This window comes from Falco naumanni, chromosome 10 (assembly GCF_017639655.2).
Source record: "Falco naumanni isolate bFalNau1 chromosome 10, bFalNau1.pat, whole genome shotgun sequence".
NCBI lineage: Eukaryota > Metazoa > Chordata > Aves > Falconiformes > Falconidae > Falco > Falco naumanni.
In genome coordinates this window covers 27,516,903-27,530,674 of record NC_054063.1, presented here as the reverse complement: position 1 = coordinate 27,530,674, position 13,772 = coordinate 27,516,903, and positions in this window count along the sequence as shown.

Genomic DNA, 13,772 nt, shown 5'->3' with positions numbered 1-13,772 from the left:
TATCTTGTGCGTGGCCACACAGTGTATTTTGTTAGCGACACTCCTTGACTGTTTGAAGAGGAAATATTGATAGAAGTTTGAACACAAGCTGTTAATGATTTGCATTTGCTATAATAAAGGCAGGCTCTTAATTAAGGCCCACTATGTTTTTTTTCCAGTGCATTTTTTATTTATTATTTGCTTTGATTTTCCAAAATGTCTATGCTCTAACCACTTCGGTTTGTTTCTTTTTTTTGTCCCACCAGTACTGGTGTCACTTGGAGATCTGTTCATCAACATCATAAAAACAGTGCTAGGAAAAGCCACAGATTATTGCATAAAGTCCAGAAGGTCTGAAAGTTGAAGGTTTCCTTTCAGGAGATATATTTTTTTCACTGGTGAGTAGGTGGAACCATTTTATTTTTCCTGACTACAGTCTAGAACATCTCAAGTTGCTGTGACTGGTATTTTGACGTTGTTGATCGTCTTGCTGAAACAATTTGACAGCAGCAGTGCTTCTCTCCAGGGCCCTTGTTGTAAATTATATACGTTTCATACTCCATCATTAATTAAAAACAGTTTTATTCCATTTAAACAACGTAATTTCTTGAGGTGGGAAGATGATTTTTTGACTGATGATTGTTAATTAAATTGGGAGTAGAAATGGTTTGCATCTTCTGAAGTCAAATGTAAATCTGGCAAAACATTTATTGCAAAGTCTGAAATTGGGCAAAACTCTCTGGAGCCCTGAGGCTCAGATGAAGTCTGGAGTGGTGGTCAGAAGAGACCTAAAATGAGCTGAAGGCAGGAATTTTAAGGAGAAAAAAAAAAAAAAAAAAAAAAAAAGCGCTAATGTTTGTTTTCCTCTCCAGCATTTGAGGGGATTAAAAATTGCACCCGAAGTGGAATGTTAAATTCAACCTCAACTATGGAGACTTTGGGCCAGAATTTGTAATCCTTTTGTAGTATTGCAGTGATGGAAAGAGTATAGAGAAGTGCTGCAGCTGGTCCTTGTAGGAGTGGATCACCCGCTGGGGTAGGTGAGTGTCCAAGCTCCTCTGCTGCAAAGGGCAGGGTGGCTGCAAGGCGCTGGAGCAGCAAATCCAAGCAATTGTCCTGGCTGAAACTAGCTCTGAAGATCAGGTAGTAAGAATGACTTTCTCTATTCTCCCTCCTCTTTCTCACCAATTGCAGATGAAACACTGACCAGATGTAGAATAGCTTCAAAGCAAATTTTGGTTTCTCTGTCAAATTCCTCTCCAACATATTTACTGATTTCAGACAAATAGCATTCCCAGAATCATTAAATCAATTAATTAAAACCCATATTTTATCTGATACATTCAGATTTCTTAAGGGAGCTTTTTGGGTTATTAACCTTCTGCCATTTAACCTCTTAAGACACAAGAGAGCTAGACAGAGAGAAATATGTGCTCCAAAAGAGGGTATTTGACCTGCTGAACATGTCTGAATGGTTGCAAACCATTACACAGGCAACAGCATCCATCTGTCAGACAGTGATGGGTTTTGAACAGGACAGATTAACCCAAAATAAATTGTCCATTCTGAATGGTGTACATATCGTGACTTGACACATTGGGTATCGGTTTGATAATATTCTTCCCCCAAGTGTACATGATCTAGGGGAAAGGGAAGGGAAGGATGCTTCTTTTTTCATCTCAGGTTCTCCAGAGCTGAAAAGGAGTTTGTTTCTTTTCCAAGAGATTCAACCTTACCCTTACAATTACTCTAACTGTATGCCATATAGTCATTGGTTGGAAATGCTGTTCCTTGAAATAGCTCCAAAATCATACAAATTGCAGGGAAATCTCTCTCACACATGAATTTTTAATTACTAGAGGGCAAGACTGTTTCCAAAGGTCCCTTAGGCTCAATGCAAGCTGGGTCACTGTGGTTTTCCTGCAACGTGGACCTGAACTGGAAACCTGCAAACCATGGATGCAATTGGCAACCCCGTCTCCTCAAGACGTAGGCTCCCCAGAGCAGCAGTGTGCTGTGTTCTGGGAATGTGAAACAGGTACAACATAAGATGCTCTCAAACCTGTTCTTCTGTTGGACTGTCCTTGCATCATGGGCTGTGAGGCTGATTTGGCTTCGGTTTCTGTATAATATAAATAAATAAATAAAAGGATAAACTGACCACAGCAAAACATGTTACAGAAATCCAGACTTAAAATAATGGAAAGCATGGATGACTACTTCAAGACTGGGGATGGGAGAGGAGCAGAAGGCAGCATAGTGATATCCCTTGGATGATAAAGGCCATCTTAATACTGCACACTTTCTAAAGGACAAAGCGGAGTCAGTCTTTGCTGCCTGACATCCTACCACCAAAGCATGAACAACACTTGATTTCTACCAAAGGAGCTCAGAAGTATTAAAAGAATTTGAGTCACTGGTTAAAAGCAAGAATCTGGACTCATGCCCTGGCGTTTTGTGGGGCAGCAACAGGGAGCCTGGGCTCCCGGAGGGCACAGCGTGAGGTGGACCTTCAGCTCCTCCAGGCCCTCCTACTCTTCACCAGCCTTGGCTTAGTCTTTCCTGCCTGAGCTCCATCCAGGTATTTATGTCCGATGAGCTTTAAAAGAGCAAAGCAGAAAGTCTGTTATTTCGGCTTAATACAGAACTGTTTTACCAGGTATCATCTTGTGCTTATCCTAAAACCGTGTAAAACATCCTGTCAGTTACAGAATATATACAAACAACATACACTCATGGGGTTTAAGAGGATGAAATCCAGATGGAATGTTGTTTTCTCAACAGAAAACATGGGCCAAACCCTAATGTGCTGCAGACTGGCACGGCTGCCCGAGGACAATGCCAGTTTGCTGTAGGAGAGCCAGACACATTTTCCTACACATTTTCCTATGCAGGCTCTGCTGCTGCTGCTGCTGCTGCTGCTGCTGCTTGAGCCACATCCCCAGCGTACGTCTCCTTGACCTGCCACGGCTGCAGCAGGCTCATAGAGACTGTGATTTTCATTCACCTGAATGTGATTCTGGGGATATGAGTTGGGGCAGCAGCACGAACATAACTTGTGTTTATCCCCTGGGCTGTGAGGCCAGCAGCTGTTCCTATTAGGATGATTTGCGTATGGCCTTGGCACGGTTTTAAGTGAATCAACTGTTCTTCATGGGTGGGGACAGAAAATCTGCCTCCTTTAGACTTGCAGTCATTGTTGTAACATTAAACCTGCATTTGGGGTGCAAGAACAAGATCGATCAAAGAAACAATGGTCTTTTACAATTAGAGTTTTTAAAGTAATTAAAACCAGAAAATACATGGTGTGAGAAGATGAGCAGGGAGTACCTGTGTATATTCATAGTCATCTAAATACAAACTGCTTTTATTTTTGAATGTCAATCTCTGCCTCTCCGCATCCTTCCATGTCCCCTCCAACAGGGCAGTGTAAACCTGGAGAAGCAACACATCTAGCAGTTAGTCAATCTCGTTAATTCACATCACATGACCTGAATAGCTTATTGTTTTGCCATATAATACCTGATTTCTGCACAGCTATCTGCTGGCTGAAGCGGCAAGGGAGAGCCGGGACAAGCGCATTGCGGCGTTGTGGGTGTTGGATGGCAGACCCTTCTGAGTCAGTTCCACAAAGTTTTTTAGGTTCTTAACTTTGGCTTCAGTGGCAGTTTGGCATCTATTTAGCAATCAGGTGTTTAAACACCACTGTGTGTCAGGTCTTACTGTTTTGAGAAGAAAGGATGGGAGAAGGATAGATGTCTCCAAAGCCTGGGTGGCATAAGGAAGGCGAGCAGGGAATGTGTCTTCCCAGAAAGCAGCAAGGGTGCATCAAAATGAAATGAGCAGATGACAGATTTAGAATAAGGAAGATTCTTCGTAACATGTTCTATATTTAATCTGTAAAACTCTCTGCTAAGAGGTGTTGTGAATGCTGAAAGTTTAGGTGGGTTCAAAATTCAGCAAAGAAAACTCCACCCAGGCCCATTACCTCCAGTAACTGTACCTGTGAGTGCCCTTCAGCACATCACGGGTGGCTGAGTGTCCTCTGGGGCAGCGCTGTGCTGTGCCAGCTGCACCCCTGTGCTGCCACCAGGCAGGGCAGCCGCTACTGCCCTCCACCAGGGACTGCTTCAGACAGACCTTCGGTCGGGATCGCTACAGCCATTCCTGATGCTCTTCAGGAGCCTAAACAGATATTTCACAAGGTAGCTTGGAAAGATGATTGATGTGGACAAATCACTTTGAAATTTTTGGATGAAAGGGGATGCAGAGCTGCTAAGTCTAGCCCCAAACTTTCTTTGTGCGCTGTGAAAATGATAACTGAATTGACAAAACTCATTAAATGCAGCACCTTTATAGTACAGTATAATCTGTAAAATGTTACAACACAAGATGCTGGCAAGTTACCAGCAGATCATCATCCTATTTCAGTTACAGAACAGTGACCTGGCAATAAGCTCCTACTTGTTCAGCATCAAGTGCTCCTGGGATGATCTATTGGGAAATTCCCCACTGGGTACCTGATGTTTTACTTCTGCTCCCATGGCTTTGTGCCGGACTGGAGAGATGAGGAGGTGCCCCCGCCAGTGATGCTGGCTGCTGTTGGCTCGTGGGACAAAGGCTCCAGCAGTGCTCCAACAGACAGCAACAGACGTGGGCAGCAGTTACAGAAAGCTGCTTTGAGAAACGCTGTACAGATTTCACAATTAGGACACATGTCAGTCTTTTGAGGATTAAGACGAGCCTGGTCCTTCTCATGCAGCTGATCTCCACTTGAAGGACACGAGGGTTGTTTTTCTGGTTTTGTTGTTACAAGCAGAGATAATTAAGGTTTGGATCGTGAGCATTTTATCAGGGAGTGGGTTGGGGGGGGTGGGGGCAAAAAGATTGAAGAGGCTTTTGGCATGGTGATAGTGTTTTGGAAATACTTTTTGAGAATCCAGATTTCTTGCTGCCATCTGGAATAGAGAAACAGTAGGTAGGTATTGTGGGGGTGTTTTCCCAGATTTTCTTATAGTGAAATAAATTTTAAGTAAAATAAATCCAGGGTTTTAGCAGAATGGTCTGCATAGTCTATTGTTGAGTTCATAGGGAAATGTAACAAACAGTATTTTCAAGTGGTTTTGTATTCCAGCGAGACTATTTCACAAGCTTGTTCTTAGCACTTATGGAACCCTTTATATTCTCAGAGCTCCTGAAAACAACAAGCTTGCTAAAAAAAATACAAGCACTATTTTTAGTGCTGTGATGTCTAAAATAATAGCACATTGACAGGAACTTCATCAATTTCAATAGGATTCCACAGTGCTTGGTGGTTTATGGTCCCCCTCCAGTTCCCAACTGGCTCAGCTCAGCCAGACGAGCTGGGCTCGCTGCGATGGAGCCTGGGTGGGCACATTGTCTGGGCTGACCAGCCCCTGCTGCCGAGCCAGGCGGGCTCTAGCAGCCTCTTCACCCACTGCTGAAATGCAGCCACCTCTGTGATAAAACCTGACCTCTTGTGAACACTGCCAGAGAGTCCTCAGCTCCAGCTTTCTAGTGTGAAGCCTAAATTTGGAACGAGTGAGTTTTCAACCAGAGAGCTTCTCCCTTTTTACCGATTTTTGACCCTCTCCTTGATTTCCCCAGTGAAATCTCTCAGGTGCTATTTCTCCCATTCCTGAATTCCTTTTCCAGCATTTTGTGACAGATAGCAGAGGCTCCCTCCAAGCACTGAGCACCTACTTCGGCATGAAGACACTTGCACGGGGAGTAGGACTGACGTGCCATTCCCATCCCGTGGCTCTCTTAGCCAGCCATCCCAGCTGCCCCTGAGCAGCATATCCATTCTCACTGTAACCCTGTTGTTTCTCCCAAAATGTAATATGAATCCAGGAGCAGCTTTGTTGAACTATTATCTGGGTCAACAGTGTCTGGTAGGTTGAAAGGTCATGCTGAAACCCCATCTGTTTTAGCTCTCCATTGGAACCATGAAACTACTTTAAACTTGAGATGTTCTGTAGCATTCCTAAATTATCAGTAATGTGTAGTGACACCAAGAACTGTGGTCTAGAAATGCCATGTTTCTCTCGCTCTTTTTTTTTTTTTTTTTTTTTTTTTTTTATCTAAATGGGTGAAGCATCAGATTTAGGAAGTAAATTCAAATCAGCTGGACATAGGTCAGTGGCTGTATGTGGAAAGGGACGGTATGGTAGGTGCCTCTGGCCCATAAAAAGCCTGTCCTACTGAGATCTGGCTCCGGGGCTTATTAAATACCAGCCATTTTTGACTAGTAAAAGACCAAACAAAATGTGCTTTTTCTCCTTTGATGATTAAATTCAGTCTGAAGTGAGGGGTATCATTTCTATAAACACTTGCTTTTATGTATGTGCTGTCCTAAGAGATTAGCACGTTTGCATGTTTACTTTTAAGGCTTTGTTGCTTTCAGGTGATAGCAAACATAACCTATAGACTGAGGGAAGTGCCAAGGTGTCACAGAGGGTAGGGCGCATCTGCCTTTCTTCTGTCACTTGGGATCCAGCCAAGTCTCTTCAGAATCCATCCTGGAAGTGCTCAGCGTGACTGGTTCCCACTGCTCCTCGGCTGAGGTCCAGAGCTCTCCTGAATCATTTCCAATGCCGTTAATTTCTGCGTGCACTAGGGACCCCTTTTTCAGCACAGTTAATTCTGGAACGTAAAGGAACAAATTCATGTGGGAGGAAGGTCAGGAGTACCGGCGCTTTTATTTCACTCTAGGGGCAAGTGCAGGTTAGCTCTAAGTATCTCTGATCAGCTGATGTGTTTTATCCATTTTACCATCACAGTGTTAAAGCAACAGGGGCTGACTGATACAGGGCGGTGCTGTGAAGTATTGACAGGGGAGTGCCTGAGACTGCAGCTGCAGGAATTGGTTTTGCTGTTAATGTGGGGGAATCAACAAGCTTTAACTTCAACAACGTTTCGTCATTTTCTTAATATCTCTGTCGTGCTGTGTAAGGCACAACTGAACTGAGGGCAATGGTGAAACGCCCCATGAGAGTGACTCCAGCTATTCTCGAGGGAAAAGAGTGTGCCCCCAGCCTGCCTTCCTGTCAGAGAGCACGTCCTTCTAAGGATGACTGTCCCAACCATGCCACCCAAAGTCATCCAAGTTACCCTGGAAATATGTCTTTGCAATCTCAGCTGGGTAGGGAAGGAGCAGTGTGTGGCTGGCAAGGGACCGGGACTGTTCCTGACATGGAAGAGGACACTGCAATTACAAAACTGTCAATAACTAGCTGTTATTTTTCACACAGGGCTTTTTTCCTCCATTAGAGACCAAAAAACGCTGACTGGCACTGGGACTGCTTAGGGACTGGAAAGCAGGGGCAGCTGCTTCATACTGGAATGCTCTTGAGATGTTTTCTCCTACCAGCAGCCCCCGTGCTGGTTGGTACGGGTGCAGACCTGCCTTGGTGCTCAGCAGCTCTCTGTATGTGTATTCCCAGCACCTCACCGACAGCCACTCATACAGTGTGGGTTTACAGCTGGACTATAAACCAAAGACCACACTAATTTCTATTATTTATGGCTAACACAGAGATGGCGGCACCCTTGGTGACCTCCCACTGCCACCTTTAACCTTTCAGCTCTGTCCGCTGCCTCCCCATCCTCAAGTAACACAAAGATGAGAACCAAACTCCTTGCTCCGGACTGCAGTGTGATAATTGAGCAGAGTCACGCTAGCTACACAGAGACAAATCTGCAACTGATTATGAGGTTTTCTTCTCAATTAATTGTCAGAAGCAAAGGGATGTTTGATGTTTAATGTCTTCTTCTTCTTGTTAAATGCATTCTCTTTGCCACCCATCCTCAGACACTGGGAATAGACAGCATCATACAATGCAAAGCTGCAGAGTTGTCAGTGTATTCCTGCGTAATCCACCTCAAGCGTTTGTCTGCTGTTTTGATGTCACACACAGGTCTGTAGAGGACCTTGGTTTTAAATGTATTGACACAGTGACATCAACATCTTACTTGGACGCACTGAAGGAATCCTAAACCTAAGTTCAGGGTGTGAGATTTAGATGCTGTGCATGTTCTGTGGGCCAGGAGAGGGAAGATGCGTCTCTTCTACACTCTGTGGGCATGGTACCTGATTGTGGACGTGTCCTCACAGATCTGTCTTTGGAGAGGAAGGCAATTCCTCTGTCTGAAAATCTTCCTTGTTGCTGATGTTCCTTCATGTGGTCTGAGTCCAGGAACAGCCATTTGGTTGTCAGGAGTATTTGCAGGGAAAAAAATAGGGAAACAGCAATGGGATGGCGGTCAGTGAGAGTTTTAAAAGGGAGAGGAATCAAAATGAGCCCTGTGTGACCAAAAAGCAGAGACTTCATTGAAAGTGAAAACCTGGGACCAAAAGAACAATTAGTCTGTGAAACCTTCTGCTTTTGTACTGACTTAATTTTAATTTTAAAAATGGTGAAAACATCAAGTTTGTGGACTTTTTTGCATCTTACGAAATGACAGACTCCTCTAGTGTTTTATAAATTCAGCGGCTTTACAGAGGTGCAGGGGACAAGCTGTTCATTTTTGGGACAGGAAGCTGAAGCTCAGCATCCCGGGGTACCTCGGTGCTGCTGAGATCACTGCAGGAGCTGGCAGAGAGCATCCTCATTGCCCACAAAGCAGAACACCTCCAGCCTAGACCTGTGGGTGAAATCCTGATCCCAGACCAGCCAGTGGCAAAATCTGTGCTTCTTCCTACGGGGCTTGATTTCAGCCTTAGTGTCTTCCATAAGGCTGCTCAATACTGTTGGGATTCAAAATTAAGCACAATTTGAATTTGAATTAATTGTAGTTCAGCAAATTACTGGCAGAGCTCTGATTAAGACTTTAAGAATTCCTTGCTCCCAGTCCTCCGCTGAGACCACAGGCAGCATTGAACTGATTACAGAAAATCTTTGGGAGGCTCCTTATTTTAGATAGAATATTTTGACCTTTCAGGAAGATTTAATGTAGATCAGAAAGTAATTAATAGCTCTATAAAAAGGTAAAATAGAGACCAGGCTGTTGTAACTTGGAAATTGCCAGAGAAAGCAAGTAAATAATTTTGCACTAGACTGTATTTTAAGTTACCAATTGCACCAATTACTTAAGATAAATCTCTTAATTTGTTCTGTTTTAGAAACAACAGGGATGCCATACTTCACTCAAAAAAAATAATAAAAAACATGTTTAAGGTACTATACATGCTTTTTCAGATTTTTATAGTGAATCTTATGTTATATTAATAGTGGTTTACATTCTGCTTAACCACTTTATTACAGCTAGAGGGGAGGTTTATAGATGCACGTTAATATGTATATATGTATATAAAATGAATAATTGGCAAAGTTTGGCAATTTTTGATGCGCTGAATAAGCTGATGTGCTGAATGGGATGGGGAGCAGGACATATTCAGAGGAAAAGTCAGTCCTGCGTAAAAACCCGCCTCACAGTTTTTTCTAGTGTAGTTAACAATTTCCCTTGAACGTGCTGTAGAAGCCGGGCTGGTAATTTTCTGTTCAGCCGAGACGCACAAGTCAGTTGTGCACCGTGCGGGGTCCAGCTGGCATTTCTCCTGACTGCTCTGTGCTTTTCAGGCACCAAAGCGCAGGGTTCCCTGACTATTAGAGGTGAAGGTTTAACCATCATGCAGCTAAACTCCAGCACTGCCTGCTTTGATCGGAGGTTTTGATTCTCCCTCATGCCTAGGGAAAAGATTACAATAGCAAGGACTTTTCTTTTGCTTTTTTTTTTTTGGTTTTTTTTTTTTTTCTTATAAATTAATTAAGTGTTTAAATGTGCTGTAAGATTTGATTTCAGTTGCAACGAAATTTCAAGTCACTTCTTGTCTTATCCAAAACAGTGCATCGTATCTTCACCTTATGCACATATAGCCTCTTTCAGATGTGTCAGATTGAGCACCCAAACTCATGAGTGACTTTTGAAAAAACTGGGTGGCATCAGCACCCTGTGCCTCGTTCAGGTAATCTCCCTCTGCTTTGCTGAAATCTGTCCCTGTATTTCAAGCAAGAAAAATGCCAGGCAGCAGTAGCAAAACGCAGAAGTGTTTCACATGAAAAAAATACCACTTTGATTCCCCCCAAAATGTTGGATTAAATTATCTGTTCTTCTTTGAGGTTTCTCAAACAGACCATTGCTTTTCCAGATCCCAGGGGATATAAGGACAAGTTCAGCTTGTGTAGTCCTTCACAATTTCCTTAGCTGACATGGAACTTACCTGCGGATGCATCATGTAAGTAGCCACAATACCTTGCAAGAGACTTCATACAAAGTCCTTCCTATGATTTCCTATGGGCATTTTAATATATATGGTAATATTTCCTTGTGTTTGCATGGCAGCCCTGGCTGCAGCAAGAACCCTGCCCTCCTACAACACCAATCTCACTTGTGAATATGCTACAAAAATTGGTGCATTTGAGCCAGATGTGACTGCAGAGAAAGGCAAAGGCAAGACATTGCATGAAGCACACACAGAAAAGTTGCTTCTGTGGTACATCAGCTAGGCTTTGTAACATCTTATTTGGGTTACAAGCAGCAATGAAAAACTGTGGGGAAAGGAGGGAGAAAGAAGGGCTTTCCCCATAGAACCAGACTGAACACATTTATCACTGGAACCAGAAAGTTAGTATTTCTGTTCTGCTGAAATTTGTTAGCTGTTTGAGGCAAGATTTTTCATGCAGTACTTCTACAAGAAAAGAAATAACAAAAATATAGGCTTGGCATTGGGAGCCACTAACCCGCAGGTGGAGGTGCCAATGTGTTCTTGTCTGCCTCAAAGTGCAAGGTAAGAGAGATGGAGGAAAGCCGCATTCAGTTCCCCATCTTTGCTGTTCTGTTTTGAAAACAAATTAAGAAACAAAATCCCCGAACCTTAGAAATCACCTTTATTTGTGCCTTTCCCTGTTGAAACTGTTTCACCAAAGCACTTCCTTAAATGATCACTGAATCTGGGGGAGATGATAAAAGATGGGTTTCAGCACCCCTTCCAGCACTCTGAGGTCTGATCTCCCCCATGCCACGTACCTGCTCTAACCACTTGACCTACAGGGAAGGGGAATCATCTCCCTGGATGGGGGACACTCCCTTTGGAAAGATTTCTTTCATTTGTACTTGCAGAGGTGGCGTTTTTAGTGAATAAAAAGGTTTTGCCTGGATCTAGTTCTTACAATGTCAAATCAGCTGCCACTTGATGTTGGGGTTGAAGTGAGGTCCTGATCACAGCTCTTGCATTGCAGACAGACTCCCACATCGTGGAGTCTCATGCCACCACCAACAACAGATGATGAGGGTGGGACATGTTTTGCCCACCTTCTCTGCTCAGGCAGTTTGGATGAACTGCCAGAATGTGGTTCTGGGTTGGGTTTTTTGTTTGCCCCTCGTCCTGGTCCAGCGCTGGCTGGGGAGGTACGTAGTCTGGCTGTACTGGCACACACATGCCGTCATTTTGACTCCTGTGGGTGTAAGAGAGGCTGACGTGGTTCGTTGGGATCACTGCTTTCTCTCTCAGGCTGTGCAGGGAGGCCTGTAGGCTAGATGCTGAGGGTCTTCCAAAACTAAGCCTCAAATCAAACACAGCAAATTAAGCTACGGCATATGCAACACATCATTTCAGTATTTATGTTTGCAGCCTCCAGCTCTGGTATCAAAAAGCCTTGGAGATGAGTGCAATAAATAGCCAGTTCACAGGGGAGTTGGCAAGATTTATCATGTTTACGATTCTGCACAAATAATGTTGACAGATTTTTTCTGATACAGAGAGAGCTCCTGCACTCAAATCACTGAGGAGGATTCGTCCCCGGCTAAACTCTGTATTGTTAGCTGCCTGTAATCCCTTGTATGCTGCGTTTTAAACACCGCTGTATAAGGGGCTTTATACGGACAGTGATTTTATGCTGCTCTTCTAAGATGGTAATCCTAGCGTTACATCTTTGGCTGGTGTTATATCACTGCAATTAAGTGATAATCATTACTGGCTATTCAATAGAGTTCTAAATGTGTATGATATGCTGCAGTAATTGAAACATGCGGAAAACATCCCATTAAATTTACTGTCTGAGGCTTTGGTACAAGTGCCATGGAATCAATGGGAAGTTTTTCCTTGATTTCAGTAGGAGCTGGATCGTGCCCAAATAGCGCGAAGCAGCCTCCCACGCTCCAGAACAAATACAGAGAGGCATATGGTTACTGTCAAGGGAACAGGTGGATATTCATATGGTTTGTAAAGAAGCTGGAGACAGCTTGTTGCATTTTGATAAGAAGGTTATTCCAGGCAACAGGAATGGTGTACAAACAGGGAGAAGTACAGCATGCGTGGCAGAGGCAGCAGAAGCAGGCATGGGATGTGATGGGAAGCCTGACACAAATTTACGCAGAGTTTTGGAAATCAGGAGGAAAAGCTCAACAAAATACGTGGAAGAAGTGAATGGGAAACTCAGCATGTTCGAGAGCAAAGGGTTCTGTGGTGGTTTTTCTGGGGCTGGTGGGGTTTGTGGGGGATGGAAGGAGCAGGATGGTCCACAGGTGGGTGCAGTGGGGACAGGGCAGTGTCCTCAGCACAGAAGGCTGCACCATGGCTGCCGCTGAAATTTGCCCACTTTCTCTCCCCTGCCAGGCATGTGGTTACAGGGAAAAGCAGCCAGGATGGCCCCCCTCACCCAGGGCACGGGGCTGAGCGGTGGCAGGGGTAGCTGGGGTTGTCACACCCAGCAGCAGCAGCCCAATGTGGCCCAGGCTTCATGTTGCTCACGCCTCTGGGGAGCAGTCAGTAAGTGCACCAGGGGAACTGCCTCACTCATGCTGGGTTTGAAAACAAGATCTCCTTTCAGCCCCTGCTATTCAGCACAGCAGGAAAGCAAAAGCTGCTGATAGCAGAGATGAGATATAGCTTCAGTGGGGCAGAACTGGGCACAGGGATTCGTTCCTGCGCACTTGTCTCCACCACGAAGCTGGTGTTGCAGTCCTATGGGCACAAAGCGTGGTCAGTACAGCTCACGCTGAACATATTCAACTCTGTCCTCTTCCCCAGGCTTGGAACAATCTTTGTGTGTGCTGAGACAGGGTGGAGTGGGTTTGTATCAGCTCAAGATGGGAAACTGAGATAATCTCGGAAAATGAGCAAGTGAAGACATTTTTGTGCAGCAAACCTGAATATGGGCTAGCCTGTTGTGTTGTGAGATACTGCAAATGCTCCAAACAGAGCAAAGATTTGTAAGTGTTGTCATGCAGTAGATCAGAGATCTGCTAGAGATTTCGTAAAGACTATCACAAAATGTTCCATGTAGTAAACTGCAGTGCATAACTTTATAATGGGAGTGACTGTATTTTTGCCATTTGCAAAATGAAGGCAATAAAACATAATTAAAAATATTAAGAAGAATCCTGTATGTATGAGAGAATTTTGTAACTGGAACTCCTTGTTTATACTTGCTCAGCAATTAAGCTTCTGTGATGCTAAAATAGGAATGTTGGAAATTTGAAAGTGCTAAATCACCACAATAGCAGTTACTCTTCTAAAGGATGTGTTTGGAAAGGTATTGAGAGAGATAACTGATCCTTGTTATCCTTATTGCTATTATCTTAATAACTTGGGAGTAGCTTGTAAGAGTCCTCTTGAGTATTTATGTGATATATTTGCCAACACCAAGGAACTATTTCTGCATGAACAAGGCCATGTTTCTCCCAGAGAAAATGCTAATCAGTCACTGTTGTTAATATAGGTTGAAGAGAAAACCTAGCAAAGAATCCTTTCATAGTCATGCTGAGATGGC